This window comes from Pipistrellus hanaki (assembly GCF_964339955.1).
Source record: "Pipistrellus hanaki genome assembly, chromosome: 5".
NCBI classification, from domain to species: Eukaryota; Metazoa; Chordata; class Mammalia; order Chiroptera; family Vespertilionidae; genus Pipistrellus; species Pipistrellus hanaki.
In genome coordinates this window covers 61,682,746-61,702,986 of record NC_140507.1, presented here as the reverse complement: position 1 = coordinate 61,702,986, position 20,241 = coordinate 61,682,746, and the positions used below count along the sequence as shown (strand labels likewise).

At 41.1% G+C, this 20,241-nt stretch overlaps 1 protein-coding gene across 1 annotated transcript in view; it reads right to left on the bottom strand.

The window, feature by feature from the left end:
- The window catches only part of PALLD (palladin, cytoskeletal associated protein), a 386,711-nt gene that overhangs the window by 254,898 nt on the left and 111,572 nt on the right, over window positions 1-20,241 (bottom strand). The window lies entirely within an intron of this gene.

The following is a 20,241-nucleotide window of genomic DNA, read 5'->3' as shown; positions in this document are numbered from 1 at the left end:
CCCAACGCCAACCACAGAGAAGTCGCGCGGAGCAGGACACACCACCCGCCCCCTACTAGCGAGCGGTCCCGGGGAAGGAAGGATTCGGGGGATCCGTGGCTGCAGAGGGTCTTCTGAGCCTACTCCCAGGAAAACCCCCAGAACCTAAAACCCTCAGAACCGAGCGTTTCACATAGTACCTGCCTGCCACTGCCCAGAAACGCTGCAAAAAGCATTCCTTCCACATTTCATGCCCTCACTTACCGGCTGAGCAGGAAGCAGCCTCTGCCCCTAAAGCAGCTCCTCTGGGGGAGAAGAGAGGTGCTTTCAGACCTCAGCTACTCCCAGCGTGCAGCTCCAGAGCTCTGCATCGGGCTCCTTTGCAGAATGCAACAGAGAATCTGCAGCAGCCGCACCAGCCAGCCGGCCGCCGCAAGCCCAGCCCCTCGCAGGCTGCGATGAAGACGTCTCTTCTCCGCGTCCCCGGCTCCCGGGAAGCCTCCTGGCGGCCAGGCAGCGGCCAGCAGGCTCTGGAGGCGCCGCCGACTGCAGCCCCAGCCGCCCGTGCAGCGGGGTGTCCGCGAGGGGGCTGCCCGGGAGGGGAGGGGAGGGGTGGAGAGGGGAGTGGAGAGGGTGTGTCCTCGCGAGGAATGCTGCTCACTTCCAGAAATAACACGGAGAGGGGACGGAGGGAGACCCACCTCCCCTCACGCCGCCACGCTCTTATCACTCTTAGAAAGGCTTTTGCTGTGGGGAATGGCCATCCCCCGTGGAGGAGAGGGTCATGAGCAAGTCTCCCACCCACGCTTTCTAAAGCGCGTTCAGCTGGGGTTGGGAGCGTTTCTCAAAGACCTCTGTTCATTGGGTCCAGTGTTTCCCAAACTTCTCTCATGATGAGAATCTCTAGAGCACTAGTTAAATACGTATACAATTTTACCTATATGTTCCCAAAAAATTCTAGTAGTTTAGCACTTCTCAGTTGGGATTCAGGAATCTGTATTTTAACAACTCCACCAGGTGATTCTCATCATGAGAGAAGTTTGGGAAACACTGATTTAGTCAACCTGGACCCCTTTGTGTGTGTGTGGGGGGGGGGTGGGGGGGGTGGGGGGGTAAATTCAGGTGGTGACTAAGTAGTGAATTTGTTTTAGTTATAAAATAACTCAATTTCCATCCTGATCTTCCTTGTATATACCCTTCCAGGCGGGGGCATCTTTCAAATACACTCTTCACCTACATCACTTCTTGTGCATTGCATTGCCTTACCGCAAAGCTATAAATTAATTACTACATTACACACGAAGCCCGTAGGAAAAAAGAATGCCAAGCATAAATCTAGTTCTTGTTCTTTTTTTTCTTTTTCTTTTTTTTAATGTTGAACAAGTTTGCCATTAATCACATCTTTCCACTAACATCTAGGAACAGACCCAAGATTGTGACGCATTGAGGGATGAACATGTGTATCTATCTGGTTGTCCTACGGTCTTTCTTGCAGCATTATGTCATCGTGACTCAGTGACCACACAGATATTATGGAGAAACAAAAGCAACCATTTAATAAAGACAGGCCTACTTGCTAACTATAACCAATTAGCTGGCAGGCCCCCATTTTTTTTTTTTTTTTTTAAAGCATTTTGAAAGATTATCCCACACCTTCCGTTGTTCTCTGCCTTGGAGTGACACAATTGCTTGCCATTGGTCAGCCTGGGAAATAGAAACCCAGCATTGTACTTGGAAAGTTAAAGAAGAGATTCAGAAGGGACCAAGGGAAGCGATTCATTTTCGTATAGCATATAAAATGTCAAAGGCGTGACACATTCTTGAAAACATGATCAGAAAACATATCAGAAAGTGTTTTCCAGAAATAGAGTTATGTTGAGAGGTCCAAAATAGAGATAGTGTAGAAACATTTTTTTGAGATGAAAATGAAATGTTGAGAGTTTACTATGTATCTTTACTTCATTTTTTTTTTCCCCCCTTAATCCTGAAGAGAAGTGGTGGATTGTGAAATACGGACAGTTTTTCCATGATTAAATCTGCCCCACCCCTCTTCTTTGGGGAATTAATGTACAGTTAGTAAGGATGAGTTTGGTTTTTAAACTAAAAATAATCTGAGTTTGGCAGGTGCAGTCTCGCTTGTATGCCCTTAGTTCCTTTTTATATTTTGTAACTCTGCACTCCATTTGTAGAGCTTTACTAGACCCACTGGGTAACAGAGTCAAGTGCTTTTGATCATTTGAAAAATATCCCAGTGAAGCAGGGTGGCCTGGTTGGGTGGGTCTCCCTAAGATACATTTCAGGTCCTTACCACTGTTCCCCATAGGCCTAGTTCACTCCTCTCCTTTCAGGTAACCACTGACAATAGTGTTTTCTGTAGACTTCCAGGTTAATGTGTACAGAAATAAATTCTTACTCTTCTTCCTTGATTTATTAAAAAATACTATATGCAGAGCTATATCCATTCTCTTGGGTAAACGCACCACACTTTATTGAATCAGAACTCCACCGATGGAAACTTGAGTTCTTTTCAACATTTTGCTGTTCATGCTGCAAAACTCCCACATTGAACAACTTACACTTGTGCGAGTATGTCTATGGCATTAATTCCACAGTGGGATTCCTGGAGTCTCGCATTTATAATTTTGCTAGGTGTAGCCAAATTGCCCTTCAAAGGGCTAAAACCACTGACACTCCCACTAACAATGTTGACTAGTGCTTCCTTTCCCGCCGCCTTGCCAACAGAATGTGCAAACAAATTTCTGGGTGTTCGCCAATCTGATAGGTGAAAAATAATGTCTCAGGATAGTCTGACTTGCACTTCTCTGATATTGAGTCGGGCAGAGCAACTTTTAAATATGTTTAAGAGCCAATTCTATTTCCTTTGTTGTGGCCTCTCTGTTTATATCCTTTCCCCATATTCTACTGGGTTCGTGGCCTTTTTCTCCATAGATTTCTTGGAACTTCACATATATTAATAAAATTATTCTTTTGTGTTATGAATTACAGGTTGTTTTCTCATCTTGTTATTTGGCTTTTGACTGGGCTTAGGGTATTTTGTGGGTGTGCAAAAGTTTCTGATTTTTATGTAGGCAGAAAAGGTATGTAGAAATGCCTTTCCTATACCATACGTTCTTGTGACTTTATTTCTTTTTACACTTAAGTATTTTATCCTTGTTTAATTTATAAAGTATTAAGGTATGGGTCCTGCTTCATTTTGTCCCAATTAATGATCCAGTTGCCCCACTAACACTTTAAAAAATAAATTTAAAAATTGTTTTAAAAAATACACAACATAAAATTTATCATCAAGGTTCATCCATCTTGTGGCACCTGACAGGATTTCCTTCCGAATAATATGCCATTGAATATATATTCCACATTTTCTTTATCCCTTCTTCTGTGGATGGACATCTGAATTGCTTTGATTTGAATTTCTCTAATAATTAATAGTGTGGGACATATTTTCATATGCTTGAATGTCACCTTTGGAGTAATGTCTATTCCATGGCCCATTTTCTATTGGATTATTTTGTTGTGGTTGAGTTGTAAGAATTATGTATATAATACGGTATTAATCCCTTACCAGATATGTGATTTGCAAATATTTTCTCCAATTCCTTAGCCTGGCTTTTCTCTCTGGATTTGATGCACAGACATTTTGCTTCTGTTGCCTGTGCTTTGACATACCGCTCCATAACAGTAGTTTTTTCCCCGACTGCTTTGAGGTGCCATTTTTAACATGTGTTAAATTCCTGTGTATAGTTGGGTCTCCTTCTAAACATTTTCTTCTGTTTCCTTGCTTGATCTTTTTTTTTTTTTTTTTTTTTTTTTTTTTTTTTAAATAATAGGAGCAAATCCTTTTTTTTTTTTTTTAATATATTTTATTGATTTTTTACAGAGAGGAAGAGAGAGGGATAGAGAGCTAGAAACGTCGATGAGAGAGAAACATCGACCAGCTGCCTCTTGCACACCCCTCACCCGGGATGTGCCCGTAACCAATGTACATGTCCCTGACCGGAATCTAACCCGGGACCTTTCAGTACGCAGACCGACGCTCTACCACTGAGCCAAACCGGTTTCGGCGCTTGGTTGATCTTTTAATTCAAGTGCCATTACCACAGTGTGTAATTATTGAGTCTTTTAATTTTAATAACTTGTGGGCCTAATTCTCTCATTACTCTTCTCTCTCAGAATTTCTTGTTGTTCCTTATGAACATCAGAGTAAATAAACAATAATAACAATAGAAATACCTATTACTATTTTTAAAATTAGAATTAAATTTAAATAATTAACATAGAATCTTTATAGTGTCAAGATTTACTAGCCAAGAAAAAGGTAGATCTTTTCATTTATTTAAATCTTATATTGTGGCCTTCAGGGATATTTTACAGTTTTCTTCGTGTCTTGCACATTTATTATTACACTTATTCCTAGCTATTTTATGTTTGTATTGCTATTGTAAATGGGATCCATTTAAATATTTCTCAATCAAATATTATCTTTAATATTTCTATCTTTTGATATTGATTGGCTTTTTCCTTGTGGCTTAATTTATAGTCAATTTTCATGTATGTTTCTTGGTCATTTGAAAAGAATGGTGGTTCTATATTATCAGGGTACAGAGTTGAATAACATATATCATATTAATTATGTTATTTATTCTTTACACTTCAGGTATTTTATTTTGATATATCATGAGCTGAAAGTTTCATTGCTTTATAATATCCTTCTGTAATTTCTGCTTAATAGGCAGCTATATGTTCTTTGGTGACTATATACTCATAAATGTTATAGCTTCATTGTGTCTTATCATTTAGCATTTAAAATTGCTCTTTTTCTAATTTACTTGTTGGTTTAAATTCCTCCTTATTGGATAATAACAACGTCATAACTTTACTTTATTTTCAGTTCCCTTTGTCTGGTATGTCTTATTCTTTTAACTCAAACCTTCTGAATCACTTTGACTTACATATGTCTCTATGTATAGGGTTTCATTCTGTGATGTATTCCACTGCTTCCATCCTTGCTCACCTGGTCCCTGCACCAGGTGTTGTTGCAAAACAATGGATATCGCTTTCTGATATTGCTCTCCAAGTGAGTCCTTCATCTTCAGAGAGAAAGACAGAGTACTTTTCCTGGTGCTTTGTGAGGTCCCAACACCTCATTTTCTTACATTCTATTTCCTGAACAAAATGTTTGTATCTATCATTTAGGCTTATATTTGCAGTGTTTTATTTTTCAGGAGTCCCTGTTATTTCTACAATGGACCACTACTTCCAGATTCAGCTTTAAAGTGATTATTTTGGTACTGATACTATTGATACTCAGGCAGTGTGACACACGATCTCTTTTGATGCTCCCAATAATACCAACTTTGTCAGAGCAGATACCCCCATAAACAGCTGAGAGAGATTGGGGTAAAGCTTCTCAGAAAATTATTTCCTCATGATTTCTTACACAAGTAGACAATTCGGCTTTCTGGTATACTGTGGGAAAACTTTGAGGTTGGGAGAAATGTTTTCTAGGGCCCAAAGGACAGAGTTTCAAAATAATAATAATAATAAGTAAAGTGATAGTAGGTTTAACTCTCTTCTGAAAATGTTTGTTACCCTGGAGAGTTTACTTACTTAGGGAAGTCACGGAATCTGCTTTTCTGGGGAAACATTAATAAAGGAGATTCCATCTCTTTCAAACAGTTTGAGTGTGGTCCTGCCCCAAGGCATGGGTGACCAGATAAGCCTCCTGTGTCATTTCAGGAATCCGGATGATCAAACTTAGGCCCCAGAAGTATGATCTGTCAGGAGATTGTTATCAATGATATTCAGATTTAAAAGCATAAAGTGGTTATGTAACAAGATGCTACCTCACGGGGAAATTCAAGTCAGGATCCAGTTTCAAGCGTGATAATGCTGCTTCTCTCTTGGGGTTAGGGACAGGGTCATTAAAATCAACTTCAAATCGCCTCAAGTTAAAGGAAACATTAGAACGCCCACATTTCTCCTCTGGGCTGAGAGAAGGAAGGCAAAGGGGGCCAATCCATGAAAATCTTTCATATTGAGACACCTCAGGATTATGCTTTCTTCCAACCAGAAATTCCCAAGTTGTCCCAAGATTCGACATCTGAATCACGCCGACACGCAAGATATTGTTTGAATAAGACTGAAATTCTGAACATTCTTAGCGGCTTCATAAAAATCCCCAAATGATGGACAAATGCTTATGTTGTGATCATGCAAAGAAAAGCCCCCTCGCGATTTGGGATTGAGTTTGTTCATTTTATACTTATAGTATCTATACCAAAGGAATGCCGAATCTGGCGTGGGGAGAGGATGGGGAAGCAGGGAGAAAGAGAGGAATGGGGACCAGCTTGTGTGTGTGTGTGTGTGTGTGTGTTTGTGTGTGTCTCTGTGTGTGTTAACCTAGAGCCTGTGGAGTCTGAGGAGAGGGAGTATGTGATAGTTTTGTTTGCTTTTAAAGCAGACTCTTCTGCAGGTCTCTAGTGTGGGAGAGCGACTGGAAGGATTTTTAAATTCTTTTTTCCTTGTTAGCAGCACCATCTGTTTACAATGAAAGCTTGGCTTCCCCTCTCTGGCCCAAATGAAAGCCCTAGGGTGCCCATATAAGTCAAATGAATGAAGCATGGGTTTGCGGACCTGAAGGATCACCCTCTTCTGCCTGCACGGGGCTTTCATGGTAGATTTACACAGCCTCTTATTCCTACATAACATCGGGATGATAAGCTTCTAAGAAGCTAAGGTGGGTCACAGGTCACTGGGATTCACAGCCCGGGCAGCTCATCTGCCACTGAATGAAATGATGGACCCCTGGGGTCACACTTGCCAAGAGAGAGGTTGGCAAGTGGGAAAAGAACCCCATCTTTCACCACTTGTCATGGGATTCGGAGACATTTGGGAGAGGGATTTACACACCCAAACAAGAAAATATGGAAATGCAGTCTTTGCATCCAAGCTAGAATTGGACTGGAGTTTCAGATAAAAAGGCACGTTCCCATACACAGTAAAGCATCAAGTGAGTCAACAAGAGAAACGTTTCTTGTACCAAAATATCAGGCCTGGGGGCTGGGGTGGGGGATGGGGGTGGGAGGTAGAAGCGAAGGAGTGGAAGATAGAAGCCAGGCGTCCTGCCTTTCCCATTCTGGTCTGTGGTGGGTCATTGCTCCCAGGTGTGGCCCCACTGCTCTCTACCTGGGGGCTGGGGCTTTCCTCCCTCTCCTCAGAAATAAATCTCAGACAAGGATTTGGAGGACGATGACAACAGTGAATACGCTGTAATTCTTGACATTTTTTTTATTAATGATGAGAGAAGTTTTATGTAACAAATGTTATTTGCATGCCATTCGATCAATCAAGTGTATTATATTCATTGTTTATTAAACCCAGCCTCTGCTGGATTATGTGATGGAAGGCCCAGGCCTAAACTTTCAGAGGTTGATCAATGGCTGGGGAAGAGAAACAAAACAAAGCAAAACAAACCCATATGCGTTTGAAACAGCTGCAGGAGAATTACATCGTATCTGCCTGGCTGCAATGTGGTCCCCAAGTTGTGTGCGTCAGAATCGAGTGGATCTCGAGAAAAATGCAGATTCCCATGCCCTGCCACGTGTATTCTGAGGGTCAGAGCAGAGACCGGGGATTTGCATGAGAAAGCCATATCCTCAGTGGTTTGATGGAAATGAACCTCAAAGCCCATTTTGAGAATCACTGGTCTGGAATATTTTTTTACTTTATTTTTTTTTAAAAAAGGTGGGAGGATAATGGTATTTATTGAGTTTTTATTACTTAGAACTTTTGCACATACAGTGTCATTTAATTATGACCCAAAATTCTGTACCCACAATGTAGTCAGGGTCTGCACCTAAATTCTGGACTCCTCTCTTTGCAAAGGTGCTGCCTCTTCCTGAAAAGGGAGACGGTCATGTTGTGCACGGAGGCTGCCCAGCCTGTGTTTGGCGTGAGCTTGTGCCAGGCTCAGTCTCTTGAGCCAGCTTCTGCATGGCCCCGGGGTTTCTAGCAAAAGCAGATCTGACCATGGTATAACGTTGTCCTATCTTTATTACTCTGTGGCTTGCTTTTTTTCATCCGGCAGTACAATGCAGACATCTTTTTGGTTGGGTTCCCTGGTTTTTTGCCCATTGGAGGACGATTTTTTTGGAACAGCCATGAATGCAAAAAAAAAAATAAAATAAAAAAAAATTAAGTATCATTAATCAAGCCTGTTGACTACATTGTTAACTTGGCGCTAGGGTGGTTTGTGGCTCAGATCCAAGTGAGTTTCTCTCTGTTCCATGGCAGCAGGCTGTGTGTTGTATCCACTAGTCTTCGACATTTACGCTGTGAGTCAAGAAAATGTGTGGATGGATTTGCACAAACTCATCACTATCACTGGAAAAGCTTAAAGAGCACATTCTACTCCTCGTTGGTTAGGAGAACTGTATTTTTCATTATGGAGCAACATGTTTTTGTTTAAGACTAAGTTTGGTTATAGTTATAGCTGGCGTTTTTGAATGTTTACAGAAGATTAGTCCTGGGGTGAACCCAGACTCCTGGATTCTGTTCTTTAAAGGAATCCATTAGCAATAAGATTCAGACGTGTCTGTTCCATCCTAATTAGACCCCTTGAACATTGTGTATGTGTGAGATAACCCCAGAGCTTATTATAAATTACACAGATTCCTTCGTCATTCTCATCCCCCCCACTGTCAAGGCACCATAGCCCTGAGGTGGTTTTACTGATGAGCCCGACCACCGTGTGAGAAATAGCAGACCCCCAAACCTCTCCAACCCTACTGCTGCCAGCCCAGTCTGAGCCATGATCCTTTCTAGCCCAGACAACAGAAGATCCTCCGGACTGCTTCCCCCACAACAGCAGGTGTCATCATCTTAACATGCAGATGGAGTTAGGTCATTCCCCTGTCTCAAACAACTCCCTGGCTGCCCATTGAGATTGGATTGAGAACAAAAGTCATTGAAATGCTCCATGGGACGTGCCTGATGTGGCTACTGCTTACTTCTCCAACACCTCCAGCTTCTTCTGCATTCCTATTTTCCGTTGTTTTGTAATTTCTTTTTGTTGCCTCTGTCCTTTTTTATTTGAGGACAGAAAGAGGGGGTGAGAGAAGCATTGATTTGTTGTTCCACTTATTTATGCATCCCTTGGTTGATTCTTGTAGTATGTTCCCTAACAGGGGATGAAACCCACAAGCTGGGAGTGTTGGGGTGATGCGCTAACCAACTGAGCTATCTGGTCAGAGCCTGCTTTTTTCGTTTCAGTTCCTGGTCCATGTCACATCTTTCCCATCCATGACCTTTGCATCTGTTTCTACATATCCTTCAAGTCTTAGCTCTTGAGTCATCTATCCCCTCAAAAAGTCATCTTGCATTATTGCACTCTGCTTTCCACCACCTATCAGAGATATTCCGTGTCTTTGTGTCCAGTGACTCTCATGCAGAAGGGTGGGCTCCATGAGCAAGTTCATATCTGTAAGTCAGCATCCAGTGCAGACCTGGCACATAGTAGCTGCTCAACATGAAAGGAGCAGTCAGGGCCTGGTCATGGCTGGGCATCCACCTCATAAAAAAAAAACTGGACATAGGGTACTCAGCATCCACATATGTTGGTGTTGTATTAAGAGTATGATAAAAAATTATTTCCACCTTCCAGGAATCTGAAAATGAACCTGCAGCATACCCAAGAGAAGAAATATGTTCAAGGATTTATAAAAACCTAACAGATGAGGCAGCTGAGGAATCCAGCAGGAGTGAAGCTCATGAATAAACAAATATGTAGTTCATAGTAGCCAGTATTTACCTTGGAGGAAAGAACTCATCCTCATGGCTCGGCAGAGGTGACAGATAGAGTGTTTGATCCCTTATGTTATCCCTTCAAACCTTAAGGAAGTGAGTACAGGCCCCTGCCATGTGCGTTCACCACATTTAGAAGGGATTTATGCATCTCCTAATATTTGAATATGACTGGTCTTTCAAAATTGTTTCTTTTTGCACAACCAGAGGAGTAAAATAGTGACTGAGATGGGTGTGTAACTGAAATATTCTTGATGAGCATTGACATATTGTGCTTGCAGATTGCCTATAATACCTGAAATATTATGGCATGTGCAGTTTTGGTAACAATCACAATATTATGATAAGTTATCATAATCATAAGTTATCTTTTATTGAGAGAAATTAATTATTATCGATATGCCAGACTTTATATGTATATCATTTAATTCCCACAAGAACCTTGTGAGGTTGGTTATGTAAGTACCCTTTATAGTGGAAGACACTAAAGTTTGAAGAAGAATTGGGTAACTTGCTGAAAAGCACAAAATAAGTGAGAGGCCACGATTCATACTCAGGGAGTCTGACTCTTTCCCTAATCTTTGCTCTGAGTCATCTCATGATATTCTTCCTTGAACTTGGGCAGATTGCACATAGTGCAGATCCCCTACACCTGGATCAGCCTGGTTCCTGCTCTGGTAACTCAGGAGCTTCTCAAGCTCTGAATCCAAAAGTGAGGCAGCTTGTCTCCAAACCACAGGTATCCACAGTGGACTACCTGCTTAAGAAATCAGCTTACCTACCCTACTGGTAGGTAATAACCAGGTTCTAGGATTAAGGACGTGAAAGCCAACTTTTTCTTGGTGTCTGAATCATGTAGGGTTAGGTCAGCTGCATATAATATCTATCCCACCCACCTCCCAACTAAAATCCAAACAAAAGCCAAAAAGGAGCGACTTACAAATTAAACTAGACAGACATTTATTTATCATATAAAAGAGATCATATATAGTTAGGATGTTTATTTCTATTATAGTATCATCATGATCCACAAGGATTCAAGGTTTCTACTACCTGCTCCTCTGCCCTTATTCATACATAATCTCATTTCTAAAGTGCCTGTTTGAGTGCCAGTCATAATGTCCCTCTTCCAACCAGGAAGAAGGGAGCAGTTAAGAAAGGTAAAGAGCACATGTCAGCTGTCATTTAAGATTCCCACTGCATCTCCGCTTGTATCTATCTCCATGGTGGTCTGGACTTGGTACAACAGGCACAGCTAGTGGTTGTGAGCCCTGCATCTGGCTAAACTCAGGGGTTCTGCTACCTGAGGGAGGACTGACTTTGGCATAAGCACTCAGCAATCCGTCCACACTTTTCATTCTGGACTCTTTTATGACATTCTGTAGCAATCATCCCCAAAACTTTAGGGTCTTAAGAATTACCTGGGAAGCTTGCTAAAAATTTAGATTCATGAAGCCACTGTTAAAGATTCTGATTCAGTAGATTTGGGATGGGGCTCAGTAACCCCTGTGTTTTCTCAGACAGCCTAACCTCCTTACTCAAATGCTTAGGGCAGTGGTTCTCAACCTTTCTAATGCCGCAACCCTTTAATACAGATCCTCGTGTTGTGGTGACCCCAATCATAAAATTATTTTCGTTGCTACTTCATAACTGTAATTTTGCTACTATCACGAATCATAATGTAAATATCTGTGTTTTCCGGTGGTCTTAGGCTCTACAGCAGCGGTTCTCAACCTGTGGGCTGCTGCTGTAGAGCCTAAGATCATAGAAAACACAGATATTTACATTATGATTCATTAACAGTAGCAAAATTACAGTTATGAAGTAGCAACGAAAATAATTTTATGGTTGGGGGTCACCAAAACACGAGGATCTGTATTAAAGGGTTGCGACATTAGAAAGGTTGAGAACCACTGGCTTAGGGACTCGTCAGCCTCCTGAGAAATACTATCTGAGGTTCCACTTAGAAGGCACGAGAAGCGAATGGAGGGTATGATGAAATCTGTAAAGTTTTATACAGTAGCTAACCTGCTTCTCTGGCAGCCACAGCGGAGTTTCCCGACTAAAAGAATTGCAAGTAAATTCTCTTGAGGATGAAGTAAAAATATATTATTTCAATTCTGTGAACCACTCTTCTCTGAATTAATTTTGGATATTTTTTTTTTTAAAATTTAGGATTCTTTAAAAATTATCTAATGTAGATTTTTTTTAAAATCTTGAAGGCCTGAAATAAAAATAGTTTTAACCATCTCAAAACATGCATGCAGCAATTAGAATCCATTCTTCACATGATTTAAAAAGAAGACAAATTAGAGAGGAGTATACAAAATGGATATTCATGGTTACAGATTCCTTGGTCACAAAAATTACGGTTGACTCCTTACAATATAACCCAGTTTAAACTCACAGCCAAAGGAGCACATGAAGAATAGGCAGGACATAAAAACATGCTATAGCAGTCTTCCAAGCCCAAGGAATTTCGAGAGAGAGCAGGAGTGAAAGAGAGAGTCAGTGAGAGTGGGGAGAAATGGTGATTTTTTTTTTTTAACAATCACATCATAAATAACCTTCCCCGGCTAGCAACAAACTCCTTTCATCCATAACTTGGAGGCAGAAACCTCATAAATTGACTGGGATTGTCTTCCCCCGTTTTAGCACAAGGCAGTGGTTATTTCAAACCGTTGACATGTTTTTCAGAGTGAGTCACTGGTGGGGTTCAGAACAACTGACATTCACTGCTTTGGTGACAGACACCTCAGAGGTAAGGCGAGAGGAATCACAAGCACGCCCTTTCCTTGGGGGTGGGTGCAGCCACTTGGTCTTTCAGATGTCCTCTCAGACATCTCTGATTTCATCCTGAGGATCACTAGTATCGCTGCACATCCCATCTACCTGTAGAGCTGCTTTTGATTATCTAAAGAGAATGAATGTTAAAAAAAAAAAAACCTAATCCAAGAAGGAAGGTAAATTCAGGCTCTTCGTGCTCTGTTGAAAGGTCATGTCAAAACTCAAGATTCCTGTTGCCACTAAAGGGACTCAGGCCAGATACTGACACTCAGCCCCCAAGTCCTCATGAACCTGTGAGGGGAATGTCTTCATGATTACCAAAAGTAGGTGTGGATAGATGGTAATGAAGATAAATCATCTTTTCCTTTCCTGATATGGGAGCCCTTTGTGGTATAAAGCCACGATGCAGCTTAAAAAAAAAAAAAATGTCTTTTTTATTTTCGTGATGTTTGGATCGACAGTTTATGAAACCAAAGTAGGAATATTATTTTTATTCTTTTTTAAAAATACATATTTTATTGATTTTCCACAGAGAGGAAGGAAGAGGGATAGAGAGCTAGAAACATCGATGAGAGAGAAACATCGACCAGCTGCCTCCTGCACACCCCCTGCCGGGGATGTGCCCACAACCAATGTACATGCCCTTGACTGGAATCGAACCTGGGACCTTTCAGTCCGCAGACCGACACTCTATCCACTGAGCCAAATATTTTTATTCTTAATGTCTTTTATATAAATGTTAAAAGTAATGTTTCAGAAAAGTTAGTTTTTATCCTAGCATTTCCCTAGAAATTAGGGCAAAAGTACTCAAAAGGATGGATGCATTGCAAGACATAAGAACCAAACCCTACATATAGCAGTTTATTTCATTCTCCTAGCCTGTTTCTTTAATCATGTTGCCCTAATTAATCAGCCTCTTCATATCCATGCACTAATGATTACTGGCTCCAGCTTTCCCTCACATTGGAAGAATCTTGCTTTAAATACCGACGGCCTATGGATAGTCTCACTGCTGTTGCTTTTTATTCACGAATTCTGTTTCCAACAATTCAAATAGCTCACTGAAAGGGCACTGTCCCACACCCAGGTGGTTCATCCTGCAGGGCTGTGGAGACACTCATGCTTTTGGAAAGAAGAAAGGCCTTTGTTATTAGGACTTATTTCATTTCATTGTATTTTTGGCTCCTTTATCAGCATGAGGTTCTTTACTTATGATCCTTTAAAAAAATAATAATAATAATAGTGAAAGATACACCCAAGTTAGTGGACAGAATAGGGACCCAACCACATCTGGAAGTGTAGATGAGCAATGAGAGTTCACTATGCATAAGCAAAGGCACAAGGAGACCATTTAATACACAACTGAAAAAGCATGCATGATATTTCTAAAGGGGTTTTCACCAGAGTTCCATTTGTTTATTGCTGCTTTATGGTTTTCCAATTGGAGAGAGCTATTTCAAACATGTATGATACACACATGAGCAATTTCCAGAGAAGAAGAAATCTTTGGCAAAACCCACCGAGCAGCCAGCCAGAGGAGCTGCTCGCTCCCTCGCTGGGTCTGGGGGGCTGTTGTTTTGGGCTCCGGGACTCTCCCCAGGGCAGCACTGTCACAATCGTGGGCCTCCCGTTAATTTATTGCTATTATTACTTTTTAAATATGAGCAACAGAGTCCACAGTGTCTTTTTTTAATAATCGGAAAGTCCAGGACTTTTAAGAAAAAAAAACAAAAAACACACGATTAAGACCAATGCAATGCTTCCACAATAGGGAAAAAAAAAAAAAGACAACGAGAGGCAGAAATCCAGCCAAGAAGTAAAGAGACTTTTCATTTTCTTCATTAGACTGGAGATTCTCTGCTCTAGTCAAGGCGCCATCCACACAGACAGATTTACATCTGATGGACATTACTTATGACATTACTTAAGCCGAGAAAGAACAGCCGAAACCAAATTCTCCAGCCTTTAAATAAATTCCCAGCTACAAACCAGAAGGATAACACCATTAGGTCTTCGGGGCAGCTGGACCGGAATTCTGTGAATCAAGTTTCTTTTCACAACGTTGGCATGTCCTTTTTTGGATCCATGTATTATATTAATTTATGTGGCATCACTGCCATGTTTTTAAATGGTCTTTGGACACATGCCCATGAATTAACTTAATCTAATTCTCCCACTTTTATCCCTAATGAGTTCTGGTCTTCATAGCCAGCATGACTTGGGGCACACATACTCTATATCTCCTAGAAGACTTGGGGTAATCCCAGGGGCTCATTATTTCTAATTACTTTAAATCCGAATCTGTAGTACTGAGCTCACTCCACACACTAGCCAAAGGACGTAGGATTCTTCTCTCTGCCACTTTCCTCTCGAATATAAATATGTACGTTTCACAACCAGACCCTTGCAGCCAAAATCTAAGACCTGCATCGGTGTTTTGGCAATGTTATCTGGAATACAGGATGTAGCACAATTAACTGTAGAGGGTGTTGACACACATCCAAAAGATGAGCAAGAGATGATGTGGGTAGGTAACGAGGGCTGGGGCAGGATATAGGGCTGGGGGAGTCCTGAAAAGAATTATGGTCTATGCTCTTTAATTCAGCACAGCCATCAAAAACATCTGGTGCCTCAGTTAAGACATTTCCTTAGTGACACTTCAGGGTCTCTATTCATACTGGGCATGGAATGAGGGTGAGCCACTCATTTGGGGTTGCCCTGAATCTTCTTGCTTTTAGCATTAGGTGTCCTGTGTCCCAAACACCCCCGCTCTCGCCCTCCACACACACATCCTAATCAAAACCAGGATAATTGGTCACCCGAAAAAGACACAGACACAGATAAGTGTTTGAGAGATATACCCGCAGGCAAGGCATTTCAGAGGGCCATTAGAAATTAGTTCTTCTGTCATGCCATCTCTCAGAACATTTTCATTATTTTCCACTTGTTACCAAGGGAAGCTGGCAAGGAAAAGGCATTCAAGAAGCAAAACTTTCAGCCACTACGCTAGCAAAGTGGACTTTTTAAAGACATAAGCTGGTAGTTCTGAATACTATATGGGGATAAAATATAGAAAAACTTATAAATTCCATGGCTTCAGAGATACGAATCGTACAGTATACACATTCATCTTTTTTCCACACCCCCTTCTTCTGAGGGAAATTGTGTGCTGTGCTGTTTGGCTCTGGGGCCCTAGGAGGAGTTTTCAGAAAGTTCAGCTCAGCTCTGCGAAGCACTGTGCAAACCCCTCCACTCTTTACATTAAGTGCTTCTAATAAGTCAAAAGAAACATTTTTTTTTCATGAAGATATTTTGGGTGACACATCTCTGTTTCTCTTGGGTGGGCTACCATGCTGACTTTGAAACAGGTGCAAGGCAATCTGGTTGAATTCAGCTTGCATTTGAGGCAAATGCCTTGGCTATTGGACCCAAAGAATAATGTGCAGCTGCACCTTGGATAAAACTATGACACCAGAATGCAGCCAAGAAATACTTTCACCATTGCTCAGCTGTTGAAAATATGGAGGAAAAGAGTGTGTGTGTGTGGTGGGGGGGAGGTCAATATGACACAGGCCATATGGTTCTTGGAGTGTCATCCCCAAATCAGATAAAACTGTGAAGATTTCTCTGGGATGAGAGTTACCATTGTGAGGGAAATTGTGTACCAAGGATGATGGACCCTGGGAACCACCACACGTAGATGGTAGCATATGAGTTCCTTTAATTAGAAGAGCTGATCTTAAAAATCATAGGCTGAGCACTTTTTAAACCAATATTTTAAAGACACTGCTGTGGGAATGTCTCTGTCCCTCTAAACTTCATATGCTCAGCCCCTAATCCCCAATGTGATGGTATTTGAAGGTGCGGCCGTTGGGAGGAAATTATGCCATAAAGGTGGAATCTTCATGATGGGATTAGTGTCCTTATAAGAAGAGAAAAGAGAGTGCTTTCCTACACTCTTTTATGTTCTCTGCTCCATGGGAGGACACAGCTAAAAGGCACCTGTCTGCAAACTAGGAAGAGCTTCTTGCCAGGAAGTGACCACACTTGAACCTTCATCTGGAATTTCCAGCCTTTAAAACTGTAAGAAATAAAGGCCTGTTTTTTAAGCCACCCAGTCCATGGTTATTTGTTATAGCAGCCTGCACAGACACCTTATTTCTTTACAAAACTGAGCCGTTTCAGGAAGTGGAGAAGAGTGGGTGGTGGACATGTTTGGGTTGGTGTATCTGATTTCATTAATGGGGACTGCATCTTCTGAACTCTTCAAATAGGACAAGGAATCAAGAAGCCTTTAAAACCTCTGGTGACATGACACCAGAAACTAGAAAAATTTGTAGATAGTGTTAGTGCATATCCCCAGGTAATTGTGCATTAAAATAATACTGGAAAAGCAAAACCTAAAAATAGATAAAAGACAGAAAAGGTAGCCTGCAGAATTTGTCATTTGTACTAGATCATAGAATAAGACTCCATAGGTCTCAGTTTTGGTGATAAGTAGTCTGACAGTCCTGCAATATATATATATGAAGTTGAGAGTTGATGTGATTTTGATGTTGAGGTTTTTTTGTGTGTGTGTGCTTTGTTGTTCTGTCATATATTAGCAGGAAAGGGAAAGGTCCTACTCCTGTGTTTGAGCTTCAGGGACTCTGGCAACTGGCCCCCTGGCAAGATAAGATGGAACACAGTTTATAGGATCAGAGGCAACCGATTCAGGTCAGTGGGGAGTGATTTATAGCCAAGAGTTCTTGAACAAGCTTAGACTTCACCCACAGATTGGTGGAATGACCTGAATTTTCATTGTTGGTGGAGCTCATTAGAGAAAAGAAAGAGAAAGAGGCAACTGTGGCAATCCTCGGGACACAAGATCAAATGGCAGAGTTTGGCTGAGGCTCTTAGAGTAAACTTGAGAACTAGAAAATACTCAGTTGATGTTATCAGATCCAGACCAGCAAGGGCCTGGTCACTGATGGCCCAGGGTCCAGCCAGAGTCATCTGACACTTAGTCATAGACAGCTTCCAGGATTGGTCACAGTCTGGTCAAAGATTAAACCCTAGGTATTAGCAAGAGGGAGACGGTTTTGACATTCCTGCTGCTGAATATTTAACTTAAGGATTATTGCAGATTCCCCAGCTTTGCTCTCAGCTTGCCTTGGAAAGAATTTTACTCAGCTCAGCAGAAGACAGGAAGGAACTGGGTGTTGAGGCATGAACCGGAAGAAAGCCTGGGTACCTTGTGGGGATGGCTCCTTCTTCGTAGAGAAATGCAATGACTTCAGTAAGACAAAACTTGGTAAGGCATATTCAGCTTTCCCCTTCCTCATTTTCTACTCTCCTATGACTATTGTACTGATCAGAGTAGTGGTTGGAGAAAAATGAAAGATACTAAAATAAATGCCAGGGATTCATTTAAGTTTGGGCGCAAAAACAAACAAACAAACAAAAAAAAACCCCACCCCAAATTAATATGACCAAAGCAATAACAACAACCAAACAGTTTGGATATGAGAGAAGGGCTAAGAGAACAAAGAGACTGGAGTAAGGGTGGGGGAGAGGAGAAATATCTAATGAAGATTTAAAAATAAATTTTGATGTGTATTAAACTATATAATTCATCCTCAAGATACTTCAGAAAGCACTCAAATGATATTTCAAGGATTTCAGATATGAATCTGTTTTACTTTGGGAAGTAATACCATGCTGCTATAAGTCAGGAAGTCTCAGTCTCAGGAAGACTAACACTATAATACTTCATGAACAGTAGGGCATTTTGGAGGAGAAGATGAAACCATCTTGAGATTCAGATGTGGGCTCTTTAAGTGAGTGATGGGGCTTACTATGAGCATGCTTCCGATTCGTGCCTCTGAAAAATTGTGCAATTTTTGTTATAACAAAATGGTCAACCCCTGAGCCACCTTGGCTGGGCAAGGAGACAACTCTTTAAATGGTAGTGGGAGGCCATATTTTCAACCTCATGGACTGGGAAACAGAGAAGCGTATCAGCAAAGCAAGGGAGATGGAGCAGCAGAATCCTGAGGGTGTTGAGTTCTTTGTTGTTATTTGTTTCTGAGGCCCACTTCTTGGGTTCTCTTACCCTAATAAAAATGTTTTATTTTTGCTTATGCTACTATAGGTTGATTCTTTGTTTCTACAAACCAAAATAGTTCTTTTATAAGACTCACAAATCATTAGTATTATAAAGGAATTGGTGACAGCTTAACCCAGTCTCTCGACTGGATTATGTTAGGTTTGTCACCCTCAACAAGTTACTTAAGCTTCCTGTTTTCTCAGCTGTAACATGGAGAGGATAATTTTATCAGCCTTATACATCTGTCATAATTAAATGTGCCAGTAATATATGTAAAGCACTGAGAACAGTGCCTGACCCTCAACCAAAATTATCTATTGTCACTTTTTACTGAGACTCTAGTTATTAAAACTTTATAATATAAGGATCTGCCATAGTCCATTATTTAATTTTTACAGAAAAAAAAACTCATATTGAGTATGAGCAAACTTTCAAAAATGTACAAAAAAACTACATATATAGTTGTATAGCAAAAAGTCTGAAAACCAAAAATATGAACAGTAAATTCCTCTGGTGGCAGGAATTCCTTTTTTATATATTTATGTTATCTAAATCTTTATATATTTATGTTATCTAAATTTTTTTATGAGAAGAAAACAATTTTATTTTATTTTGGGGGGTAACGGTAGTACTGAGAGTGTAGGTGGAGAGACCAGGTGGAGAAAAACAATGCTCATTGCAGACCCCCAGATGTACTTAGCCAAGCTCCAAAAAGTTTGGCACTGTTCATCCTTGGTTTAGGCTCCCTTGCTTAGTCTGTGGGTCATTTTCTTGGATTGTCCTCACGAACATTTATTACAGCACTCAGGGTCCCTTGCCTCAAGCATTGGCCCATTTTCGAGTGTCCCATGTGCTGGTTCCCAAGCAACTGACTATAGGCTGACTGTTGGCTGGAAATATTTCCTTCGTGCTTAATTCTTTGGATTTTTGGACCACGCATTAGAGACTAGACAGCCTCCTCAGTCACTTGTCATGAATGTAACAACAGTGTTTGGAGGCTTTTGACTTTCATTTTGAATCACCTAGCAAACTTTTAAAAATATGGGTTCCCTTCCCAGAGATTCTCTCCTGACTAGTGCAGAATGGGGATGGGCATGGGGATTTGTTAAAGCTCCCAAATGAATCTAATGGGCGGCAGGCTCAAGAACGTCTGCTACAGGGGCTGAACACAGGGTCCAAGTCAGAGCAAAGGTAAGATTATTCTGAATGCTCTGGAGTGACCACCACACACATTCCATGTCAGACAGTTGACTACCTACTTGATTGTGCTCCTGAATGGGAGGAGCTCCTTTCAACAAAAACAAATTCAGTTTCAGATGGCATGCACATGCAAAGATTTTAATTAAAATCAAAACAACAGAGCTTTGCAGAAAACTGTATCAGTTGAGAACTTTGGTTTTTTTAATCCTCTATTTGCAATCCTATCTAATAAAGAGGGAATATGCAAATTGACCGTCACACTGTAACAAAATGGCTGCAACCACAGTGGAGGTGGGGAATCTCTTAACACAAGGTGGCTGCATCCACAGGGGAGGCCAAGATCCCATAATGAGCCTTAACGAGCA